The 12,355-nt window shown below is 39.3% G+C and overlaps 1 protein-coding gene and 1 long non-coding RNA gene across 5 annotated transcripts in view; one reads left to right on the top strand and one right to left on the bottom strand.

The window, feature by feature from the left end:
• Positions 1 to 12,355, top strand: part of SNCAIP (synuclein alpha interacting protein) — a 258,415-nt gene that overhangs the window by 84,945 nt on the left and 161,115 nt on the right. The window lies entirely within an intron of this gene.
• Positions 6,126 to 11,904, bottom strand: LOC104969140 (uncharacterized). Its single transcript, XR_807747.4, has 2 exons — positions 11,823 to 11,904; positions 6,126 to 6,731 (listed from the first exon to the last, which is right to left on the bottom strand). It is a non-coding gene; the product is annotated as an uncharacterized lncRNA (long non-coding RNA).

Raw genomic sequence — 12,355 nt, 5'->3', positions numbered from 1 at the left:
AGATGAAGAGGTCAGTCATCTGCCAAGACCTGTAGGCCTGGAGTGTGATTTGAAGGTTACAACACGAGGAAAGTCAACTTACGCATGTGTGATTGTGGGTGTAGACTTCACCGGTCCTGGGTCACCTCGTGTATGTTGGTGTTTCTTCTGATGTCACACTTTAAATTGTGCCTCTCTGCTGCCTATTTCATCACATCCAGTGTGTGTGTTTGCACACAGTTGTGTGCAAGACGGAGACTTTAATCGGCTCTTGTTCTGATCATTAGTTCACAGTTTGTGATTAGGAAACAGTTACAACAATAATACAAATGAGAACAATTTTGAAAAATAGAAGAGTATAAAACTATATTGAGGGCATTTGTCATAGCACTAGATCTAGCAGCAAAAGCAATGAAAAACAAAGAAAGTAGAGACAGACTAAATATTTGTCAATAATTAAAATATTGCGTGTGTTATCACTCAGTCGTGTCTGACTCTTAGTGACCCCATGGACCGTAGCCGACCAGGCTCCTCTGTCTATGGAATTCTCCAGGCAAGAATACTAGAGTGGGTTGCCATTTCCTTCTTCAGGGGATCTTCCTGACCCAGGGATTGAACCCTGGTCTCCTGCCTTGCAGGCAGACTCTTTACCAACTGAGCCACCAGGGAAGCCCTTTAATTGAAATATTAGTCATCAGCTAAATAAAATGATGTGGACCTTATGTTTTTGCATGAAAAGATGTGCAAAGAATGTTTTTGTTTAAAAAGGAATTAATTTGGGAACCAGATGCATTACTTTGATTCCATTTTTGTTAAAAGCCAAAAAAAATTTTTTTGAAGGTTGGTAAGAGTTTCTGGGAAAGTACATTTAAAGACACACTTGAAGGATAGGTTTGAAATGTAAGATTTGGATTTTTATTTTTAATGACTTCTTTACTAATGATTTTTAAAATGAGTATATATATTGTTTTATTAATTTTAAAAGTCATCATTTTTTTTGTTTAAAAAAATAGGGAAATGGTGAAATACAAAAAAAAAAACCAAAACAATAAAGCTGCGAGGTATGATTTTAAAAACTGCACTTTTGCATTCAGACTACCTCCTATGCCAGAAATGGTTAATTTTATTGCAGTTATTTAGTTTGTGTTCAATTCTAGAGGGTGAGTTAAGATTGACAGAATTTCCATGTGTATAATTATGTGTGTGTAATTTCTGCTGATACATTTGAGAAAAAAGAGAAATTACCTAATCATTTCCATTTTTCTTTCTTTTTTTCATTTTTGGAGGCCATTATTATGCTTTCTATTTTCTTTCCTTTCTCTTTTTTTTGACACAGTTTTTATTTGCATTCAAACATACTGTATTAGAATCTTTTGATTGTAACAGACAGAAACCCAGCTCAAACTGGATGATGCTGAAAAGAAAAGCTTAATGGGAATTTTGTGATCATATAAGTAAGAAATCTGGGGGCTTACATTTTTTCATCAAGATTTCTTTCCTTTTACATCTCTTAGTACTACTTTTCTCACTACTGTCTTCATTCTCAGTCAGGTCTCTTCAGAGTAGCAAAGATGGCAGCCACAACTGCCCAAGTCTTACATCACTCTCAGCACTAACAGCCCCAAGAGAACAAGAAGGAATGCTTCTTTTTCAATAGCCGCAACCAGTCCTCCCAAACCTATGGCCAAGAGGACAAGACATTCTGATTGGCTTGTCTTGGTCACGTGCCCATCGCTATGGCCAGGGAGGCAGGTCAAGTGATAAACACATCTATCAGCTGAGGAAGGGAGTGTTCCCAGAAGAGAAGATAATTGTTGTTACAAGAAGGGAGAAAGTCTGCCAAGTAGGCTAAAACAACAGATATACACTAAACGTGGGATTTAAACTGTGTCGTTCTCCATAAGAAAAAGTAAAAGAGCCACCCTCATCTTTTTGGTCTTCCTAAATTCTTGAAAATTTTTCCTCCTTAAGATTCTACAAGTTCTGTGAAAAATCTCTCTCTGAATTGGGAGACAAGATTGCCTGTGTTTTTCTTCCCGTGTGTATCCTGTTATGATCGAAAGGTTCATGATTTGGTTTACCCAACTGTCCTGCCATTTGCCTTCCAATGGTTTATCTCAAAAGGAAGCTGGTAAAATGAAAGATTTTTATTTTTAAAATACTTTATTTGAGTGGGGGTAGGGGGAGAAAACACTGTTTCAAATGAGGTTTTTAAAAGCCTTGAGTTGGCGAGTTGTTGCATAAAAATAACTTATGTTCTTTTCCCTGAGCCAGCAGTCCTTTAAAAAAAGCAGGTGTTCCGGATACTGGAGATGACAAACAGCTTTATAACTAACACAAGGAAGAGCAGAGAACAGGGAACTTTTCTGCCAAGTGTTAAAGCCAAGGGCAAAATATTCCAAAATGGACTTTTCTGTAACCATTTCAAAACAGAGGAAGCCAGAGGATTAGTAAAACAGTAAGTGTACAGTCTGGTCACTTTGAAGCCTGACATATTAGTCAGTTTGCTAAGGGAGTACATTTATGCAGATCTTTTCAAGGGAAAAGATTTTTCCTTCAGCCAAGTATGAAGACACAATAGTTTTTTTTCTGTATCCTCAGTCATGCTAAGCATCATCAACATCTGTTGCATAATCTACATGGAGTGTGGCTATTGTCAAGAAGTTTACAGAATACTCATTAGCTTAGAATACCTTAGATTATTGATTGTAAAAGGCTTCTTTCTGCTTGTTTAGTTGCTGTATTAGAAGAAAGAAAGGAAGGTTCAATATAATTTTGGAGAATTATTCATGCTCCCTTTTTAAAAAAAAAATCTAAAGCAATCTGAAGGACAGAATATTCTGCAGCCCCTCGTTCACTTGGCACAAGGATAAAACAGTGTTTTGTTTTATTTTTTATGCTCCTGGTTTCCTTCTTTGGGAACATCTACAGCACATCAATAAATATTGTCTAACACTTATAGATGAGTTTTTCTACCAAGCATTAATTTTTCCAATACTGTGTAACTGTCACATCCATCTCTCACCTCCCATCCAAACCTGAAACTGGCTACCCACCCTCTGACAACACTGCCATCCATTTTGATGGAACGGTTTAGGATGGATGCTGGGGAGCAGGTATGATGGGGTGATTTTTCACATTCCCTAGAACCGAGCTGTCCAATAGAAATATAATGCGAGAGAAATATTCATTTTTAAGTTTTGAAGTAGCTGGATTAAAAAAAAGATTACAGGTGAAATTCATATTATTTAACCCATATATTCCAACAGTACACAATTATTAACGGATATTCTACGTTCTTTTCTCTACACTAAGACTTTGAGATCCAGGTGCCTATTACACTCACAGCACATGTCAGTTGGGACTAGCCATGGTTCAAGAGCTCAAGAGCAACCTCTGACTAGTTGCTGCTGTATGGAGCGGTGTAGCCCTGGAAGGACCCTGTAGGTTACACTTAGAGCATCTGCTGTGGACCTGTTATGCTTTCAAATAATGTTATATAGTTCTGAGTATCAGGATACTGTGAGCAGTAGAATTTCTTGCCCCCACCCAAATCCTCATTTCCTCAATTCTGTACCAAGATTCCATGTTCTTTCCCCCTGGTCAGTGTAGCTTCTAAAAGCCATTGCCAAGGTCATGATGGTTCTAGAAAATGTGGAAAGTTAGAGTCCAGGAGAAGCGTTCCAAATTTATAGGTCACAATTCTTGTTAAATTCCATATAAGAAAACACAGTGTTTAAAATGCATCTACCTGATTATTTATGATTCTCACAGATTTTTTTTTCACCACCCTCATGATTTTCTGCTGACTTGCTCTTAAATGTGTTTTATGTTCCAGTCTCAATTCTCCAGTGTTTTGAACAATTGACCTCCTTTCTGTTATACCTGGCCACACATTTCCACTAGCACTGCTTGATCCCCACACTAGGGAGTATGCTGTAGGAGGTTTGACTTTCTTTGAAGACTTGCTGTCTAGGAATTAGCACAATGCAGTTATATTGTTCTCACAGATGTTTTATAAGCACTTTAATAAGTCAACATATCCACTTGTGTTTCCCAAATACATGGTTAATGGTGGTATTGATGATAGATTTTGCTTTTGTATCTGTGTGTACCAGGCCAAGTGGTAGATGACGTGTGTGTGTGTGTTTGTGTGTGCGTGCGCTCAGTCATGTCCAACTCTTTGCAACTCCAGGAACTGTAGCCTGCCAGGCTCCTCTGTCCATAGAATTTTCTAGACAAGAATACTGAAGTAGGTTGCCATTTTCTCCTCCAGGAGATCTTCCCAACCCAAGGATCTAATCCATGTCTCTTGCATCTTCTGCAGTGGCAGGCAGGTTCTTTACCACTGAGCCATCTGGGAAGCCCCAATAGCCCTCCTTAAATCACTTAGTTATTTGAGAATAACTCTTAACACTTGGTTTCTGCATGGTCAATGGATTGATACTGAGCAGTCTGGGCTGGTTCTTCTACCTGGAACTCTTCTCTCACTGTTGGCATAGTTGTCCTTTTTTCTTTCTTCAAATTTCAGACGCCTTCCCTGACTACCCAATATTATAGTATATCCGCTTTGTTTTTCTTTTTTCCCCACAGTATTCTGTTTTTGCCTTCATAGGTCTTGGCAACACTGAAACATGCTTGTTTATTGACTACCTATAAGATCAGTCTAGTGTGTCTATTCTCTCCAAGATCCTCAACAATTAACACAGTGCCTGCTGCTGCTGCTAAGTCGCTTCAGTCATGTCCGACTCTGTGCGACCCCATAGATGGCAGCCCACCAGGCTCCCCCATCCCTGGGATTCTCCAGGAGAGAATACTGGAGTGGGTTGCCATTTCCTCCTGCAATGCATGAAAGTGAAAAGTGAAAGTGAAGGCACTCAGTCGTGTCCAACTTTTAGAGACCCCATGGACTGCAGCCTAACACGCTCCTCCACCCATGGGATTTTCCAGGCAAGAGTACTGGAGTGGGTAACACAGTGCCTAGTGCACAGCAAATGCTCAAATATTTGCATAAATATGTAACCAAGTACCTTGCATTTTTCCAAGGACTGTATTTTTCCATTTATATCGCTATAGTGATAATATCTCAAAATCATATTGACAGCCCTAGAGTTAAATGTGGAAGATACTCCTCTCACTAAAAATGTTTCATTGTTAAAAGTATTTCCTCTTCGTCTATTTCTAAATTATTAGTCAAATCACCATTGGAGGTCTCCGTTGAATGTTAAATGCTATTTACAAACCAAAGTTAAATGTGAAATTGGAGGCTAAAAGTTTTTTTAAACTTTAAATTGTCAGAGAACCAATGGCAATACTAAAACATGAAATGAAAGGTTTTCTCAATGTCACATGATCTAAATGATTATAATAAAAGTAAGTTTGTGGACAACTATACACATGCCATATAGCAATCTAGGATGTACTATTATTGTAGTTTAAGAAAAAAAGAATTCTAGTGCTGTTTAATGCCATGACACAAGTAGAGAAATAGGGATATTTCCATCCAACAAAGCAGCAGTGAGCTCTAGGGTCCATTTTTTCCCAGTGAATTCACCCAGGTGCCATAGGTTTTCTAGAGTTCATTTATTTAACAAATACTTATTTAAACTTTTAATTGTTTACTTTTAATTCTTCTTAGAATATTAGCTTATTTAATGCTGATAACAATCTTTTGAGTAGGTACTATAACCTCTCATTTCATAGCTGTGAAAAGTAAGGCCTGGACACATGAAGTGACTTTGAAGGTGGTAAGAAGGGAAGCTGGGATTTAATCCCAGGAGGTCTGACTCCCAGATCAGGGTGCTTAACCTTTATACTGAGGGTTACTTTGGACTTTGAGTTTAAAAGCATTCAGTCTATCAACAATTACATCTTTCTGTATTCTTCCCACAAACCGGCTTTAAAACATTTCCCATGCTTTACAAGGACCGTTTTTCATCAGCCATCAGCTTTTCTCATCCTGTCCAATATGTATTTAGCTTTTCTTTCCTTGATTTCTTCTAAAGAGGACCATATGTTCCCAGGACAAGGAATTGGAAACTGGAAGCTATAAATTTATAGAAGAAAGTAAAACTCGTAAGATAGTCATATCTAGGAAGACTGAATATCTTCCTTCATTTTCAGAACTGGACTTTCTGCACCAAAACTGTTTGGAAATAGGATTTATTCTGGTTTGGAACAGTGGGGATTATAATTACTTATGCATTTCATTCACTGACAGCTTTCTTCTGTACTTAGAGGTAACAAATTCTAATGTCTTTGCATGACTTATCCAAGCGGGAAAACTTTTTGTTCTATTAATCCCTAGAAGCTGATTAAAGATCAAGTCAGAGACCAGTCTATTATACTTTTAATCCTCATAAACTCTAAATCACTTTACTCCATCTCATAGCCATGGAAATCTGTAGAGCCATCCAGTTATCTCCAAATGCATGTTTCCGGTGCTGAGGTAGAACAGAGGAGAAAAAAAGGTGTATTACTCATAAAGACAATAAAAACTCTGAATCCAAGCACATACATATCATAGCAATATTCAAAATACAGATTATGTGCATGCTAAGTTGCATCAGTCATGTCCGACTTTTTGTAACCCTATGAATTGTACTCCCCCTACTCCACGATCTTCTGTCCATGGGATTCTCTAGGCCAGAATACTGGTGAGGATTGCCGTGTCCTCCTCCAAGGGTATCTGTCCAACCCAGAGTCTCTTGGTCTCCTGCATTGGCACGCAGGTCCTTTACCACTAGCGCCACCTGGGAAGCACACAGATTATATACTGTAGTAAAATCTTGAAAACGTAAAAGAGATACATTAGAATAGATTCAATGTCAGTTAACATCAGTGACTGGAGAGCTATTAATGAAGATGGGAGAGACTCTAGAATTTAAAAGGGGGAAAGGATGATTTTAAAGACAAAAAACAGCCAAGTAAGAATGATTTTATTCAGGCTCTTGAAATAAGAACACCCCAGCCCTGAGTACCAGAGTGTTTCTGATGGGTGATGTTACATTAGAACTTTGTAGGGAAGGACAGACATGTTACAAGTGAGATGATTTACATTTGGGATGGTTGTAATCAGAGGAAGTCTAGGTCAGTTAGCTGAACAGGAAACGTTTTTCTCTGTGTCTAGGAAGTTTCAGAGGGACCCACAGTTGTAATCTCAGCTATTCATTCATGAGACAAAGAATGGGAAGTTGGAGGGTCTGGGTCTGGTCTTGTCAGCACATTCAGGCAGAAAGAGGAAAATCTGTGTTTAGGCTTGTCCTGGGTAAACAAAAGAGTCATGTGCAAATCTTATGAAGTCATTAGAAAGAGTGGACCGTGGGTTTTATCAAAGTCACGGGAAGGAGGCTTTTTGTGGTAAGCCATTGCCCAGAACACAATAAGGTGGGTACACTTCCCAATGATTGTTAATATGTGGGAGCACAGGGCTTAGGCAGTTTCACCATTGTCAATAGCAAACAGATTCAGAGCAGAGGCTCAATGGACACATAGTGAGATGTGTGTGTGCATTAGTAGCTTGGTTGTGTCCAACTCTTTGCAACCTCAAGGACTATAGTCCTTTGGATTCTTCTCTCCATGGAATTCTCCAGGCAAAAATATTGGAGTGGGTTGTCATTTCCTTCTCCAAAGGATCTTCCCAACCCAGGGATCAAACCTGGGTCTCCTGCATTGTAGGCAGATGCTTTACCATCTGAGCCATCAGGGAAACCCCATAGTGAGATGTGCTGTGACTCAAAGGAAGATCAATTCAAGTAGATCTGAAGGCAACAAGCCACTCTTGGAGGGAAGAGGTTTTCCATTAAAAAGTATCCAGGAAAAAGGGACCTACTGAAGATGATGTAAGTGGAGTCCCTAGAAAAAGACCAGTCCACTGAACCCAGGTTGCTGCAGAAACATCACTTTGAAATCACAACTGCAGGTTTGCAGATGAAGCTTAAGAATGGGCAGTGTCTCTCAAGGCCAACATGAATAGTGTGTCCAAATAAACTTTAGGTAGAATAAAGCACAAACATGCACAAATCTGACTATTGGGTTAAAGTAATTATAGTTAAATCTAGCCATGAATACTTGTATAGAGTTTGAATCCAGAGTTCCTCTAGGTATCTTTACACCAACTTTTGCACCCTGCTGGTAGCTTGTTATGAAAGCGGGACACAGGGGAAAGATCACAGTCCCAAATCAGTTGATTTACTGAAAACCCCTTAATGCCTAATGGATAGTTGTTTGTTTGTTTGTTTGTTTTTGGTATGTTTTTGCCCCAGGGTGTCTCAGAACAAATGGCAAGACATTCATCTCATTGTAACTTTGTGCATGGTCTAATTTTTCCCATTTAAAAATCCCAACAATAAAATTGCCAATGATCTGTAAGGATGGGTAAAGTACAGTAACAGGATTAAATGGAATTTCACGATAATCTCAGCAAATCAGATTAACAATGCATAAAATTACTCCTATACCTAATCTTCTACTGACATTGCAATATCATAAGCAGCTAAGCTGCTGGGCTTGAATTTCATCCCCCTCCCCAATTTTAACTTTATTAGAAGTGCTAAAATGAAGCAAAAGGCTAAAACTTGCTCCAAGAAGAGAAAAAAGAAGAAATATTGCAGGGAAAAAAATCACTAGAAAGTGAAGACGTGATCATAGAAACAGGTCAGGTGAGAACGCTAAATTCCTAATCAGACTCAGCTCAGGCATACAAACACCCATAAGTATAGACCTCCCACTTGACGCTAGTGGTAAAGAACCCGTCTGCCAATGCAGGACACGTAAGACATAGGTTTGATACCTGGGTCAAGAAGATCCCCTGGAATAGGAAACGGCAAGCCACACCAGTATTCTTGCCTGGAGAATTCCCATGGACAGAGGAGCCTGGCGGACTACAGTTCATGAGGTTGCAAAGAGTCGGACATGACAGAGCAACTAACACTTTCACTTTCATAGCAAAGATAAGCTGTATGTAAAGAAGTTTAAAGTTTGTCTGAAGATATTCAAAAATGTTCAAAAGTTCGATTCCTAATCATTCTTTGTCAGTCACATTTATTTGCTCTTGATTTTGTGGTTATTTCAGAAGTTAGAGCTGCTATAGAGTTTATACTTCTGTTCATCATCTATTTCTATACTTCAGCTCTATGGCTTTTTGTAAAATGCATGAAGACTTTTCTCCTGTTTTATGAGATCTACAGTCAAGTGTAGTACGCTCATACCGCCTCATCTTATTATTTACCAAATGTCTGGTCATATTGTAGGATGCACTTCCTTGTCGTCTTGTGAGAAGTGGAGCCACATGACTAGTTGTGGCCAATGAATTGTAAGCAGGAGTAACCTGTATAATTTCTGAGCTGGAGTATTTAATTTCCCATATAAGACCTTCAAGTTCGTTTTCCCTCACTAGAGTGACCAGCAATATTGCTGTTAGTGGCTGTTTCATTAGGCTGGTCTTAAAGTGAAAAAGATGTGAAGCAGAGATGCTGCTGATCTGGAATTACCATATAGCGAGAACAAGAAATGCATTTTTAATGAGCTGTGGAAGTTTTGGCTTCTTGTTGCCTGAATGTTTGTTACTATAGTATAACCTAACCTATCATGACTGATACAATTATATTTGCATGTGAAGTATGATCTGATTCTTGATACACTGTTGTTTAGGTGCTAAGTCTTGTCAGACTCTTTGCAACCCCAGGAGAACTATACCCCTCCAGTTCCTCTGTCCATGAGATTTCCCAGGCAAGAGTACTGGAATGGGTTACTGTTTCCTTCTCCAGGCGATCTTCCCAACCCAGAGATAGAACTCATGTCTCCTGCGTCTCTTGCATTGCAGGTGGACTCTTTACCCACTAAGCCACCTGGGAAGCCCAAAAGCATGGGCCCAACTGAATTATAGGTTCCAACCAGAAATCAGAAAGGACCCCAAACAAGGCTTTCTTCAGTGATTCACACTCTGCAATGAGAAATAAAAATCAGAGCTTTTCATGCAGAGTTGGATGTCTTATTAAGCAAACCAACACTTAAAGAATGGGAAAAAGAAAAGAAAAAAGAATAGTTTCTATTTGATCGTTGGCAGTGTTGTAGCAGGTTTATTCAATTTTTGTAGCACAATAAAGATATATTATGGAAACTGGGTAAAAAGAAAGAGGCAGCTGTTTAATTGTAATAATTGAATGAATAATTACATGGCAGCTCTTTGGCAGATGATTTACAGTGAAATGAATTTCTGTACTAATTATTTTCAGTAGCTAACTCTTGAATATAAAAATCTGCTTAGTGATGAAGATCCAAATATGAGTAATATGAACTCCCTGGCATGAATGGAAACTGACAACTGAATAGTAGGGAAGAAGAAATGGACATGAAGCAGAAATAAGTGCTCTAAGAGTTGCACACTCCAAGCTGTGACAGGCCTGGGAGTTCTAAAAAGGGGTAAATGATCTAGTAGCTATGGCTGCTAAGCCATTCCATAGTTAGTACTAGCCTATAGAGGCAGCTGCTTGAATAGAAAACTGAGTATCAGAGAGTAGTTGGTAGTAATAAGCCACTGAAGGAGTGGGCAGAGCAACTTATAACTTGATAAAAAGTCAACGTTATTTTGAGAAAGCCGGATTTCTTGCCATCCAATCTAAAATCTAGCAGCTCTGTTTCAACTCCAGTTACTTCACTACTTCCACACTTTGGTGTATCAGTTTGTGGTTTAGGATTTGGCAAGACTGTGCACAGGAGAAGCAAACCAACAAATGGTCCAAGTGAAAGCAAACTGATTGCCTGTGTGTATAAGCATAGGTTTAAGGCACAGTGTAAAAATAATCACAGGGAAACAATGGTAAATATGTAATCAAAAACATGTTAGAATGAACCATAACAAAAGAAATTAAAAAAAAAAAACAGGGGAAATTTTCTGAAACAATGTCTCAAAGACTGCTTTTTTAGAGTATAGCATGCTCTTCCTTCGCTACACAAAACCAATATTTTCTCTCCTCAGCAATGTCTTCTGTCCATGTAACAGGATCATACCCATTCTTTGTTGAACCGTTTACACTGAGGTAACACTGGCTTACTTACTGTTAGATGTTTAAGGCAGTTGGAAGGAGATAGCCACGTATAACTCTTCAAAAAATTACTCCTTCAGTGTTAAAATTTGATTTTTCAAAAGCAGGCTGTCAAAATATTTAAGAGGATGGCAATAAAAGTGTGTTGTGTATAGAACATATCAAGGGTGACACCAACTCCATCCATATCTACTGGATGGAAGCAAGATGTGCTTTTCTGAGAGTTTATAGTAGGCAAAAAAAAAAAAAGAGGCATTTTTATTTTAACCAGATGTGAAAGAATTAAACCCAATATTTTCAAGTATTTTTTAGTGCCATATGATGTCATCTGATTTTATATTTTCTGAGGGATAGTGGGTATTTTCAAATTGTTAAGCCACTTTCCATGTATGTACTTAAAGTCTTATATATGATAAATTACAGTAAACAAATTACCACACCGGCAGAACATACTTTTGGCTGTTTATGTAAGACAGCAGAAAGAGAAATTTAGTTTCTCAATCGGAAATGGGATCAAAATCATGTGAAATGTCTTCTTCTGGTCTTCAAGACAGTCCTTATTTCAGAGACTATGTACTCCTCATCCAAAGAGGTCCAGGGCAGGGAGGGCTGGGTGTGTCCTCCGAATAGTACAAGGGCCTCTTCCCTGCAGTGCCAACACAGCAGCCCCCGGACCTCGTAGGCACTACACTAGTCATCCAGGCAACCACAGTTTTTAAACAACCATGCCCTTCCTTTTTTACTGGTAATATGTTTTCAGTGACAGCCTTACACATGCTATATCTCACCGCCACTAACCCAGATGGGGTCAAATTTCCCAGGATTGCTGCGCCACTCTTGTCCTCCGGAGTTGGCAAGGGAACCAGGCGGCCCCTAAGCAGACAGACGAGAGAACTTGCTTCCTCACACTTTTCTCTGGAGCAGCATCAGACAAGCGGCCACACCCAGGAGCAGGAGAGTGGCCCTCAAAGGCTTTGCTGAGTGAGCTTCTCTGAGCCATCTCTCCCGGGGTGGGGAAAGAGACTTCTTAAAAACCATTAAAAGCTTTCCAAAGGGCAAGAGCGAGACGATCGCGAGCCAAGGTTAGCATCAGTGGTTCCACTCCTCCAGACTTCACTTCGGAAATAAGGAAGGAGTCAGTCACCAGTGCTGACTGACGGATGCCTCATCCAGCAGCTCTCCGCCCTCTCCCAATTAAGACAGAGCTGCTGAGAGTAAAGTTAATATTACTAAAGGGCCGTCGTTGTATTAAACGTTGTTGAATTAGAAACACCATCAGTTCAGACCAGTTTCCTCCCTCCACCACCCATACTCAAGCACGGAACATTCCG

This window comes from Bos taurus, chromosome 7 (assembly GCF_002263795.3).
Source record: "Bos taurus isolate L1 Dominette 01449 registration number 42190680 breed Hereford chromosome 7, ARS-UCD2.0, whole genome shotgun sequence".
Taxonomy (NCBI): Eukaryota; Metazoa; Chordata; class Mammalia; order Artiodactyla; family Bovidae; genus Bos; species Bos taurus.
Note: the sequence above shows the minus strand (reverse complement) of the source record. Positions and strands in the feature narration are given on the sequence as shown.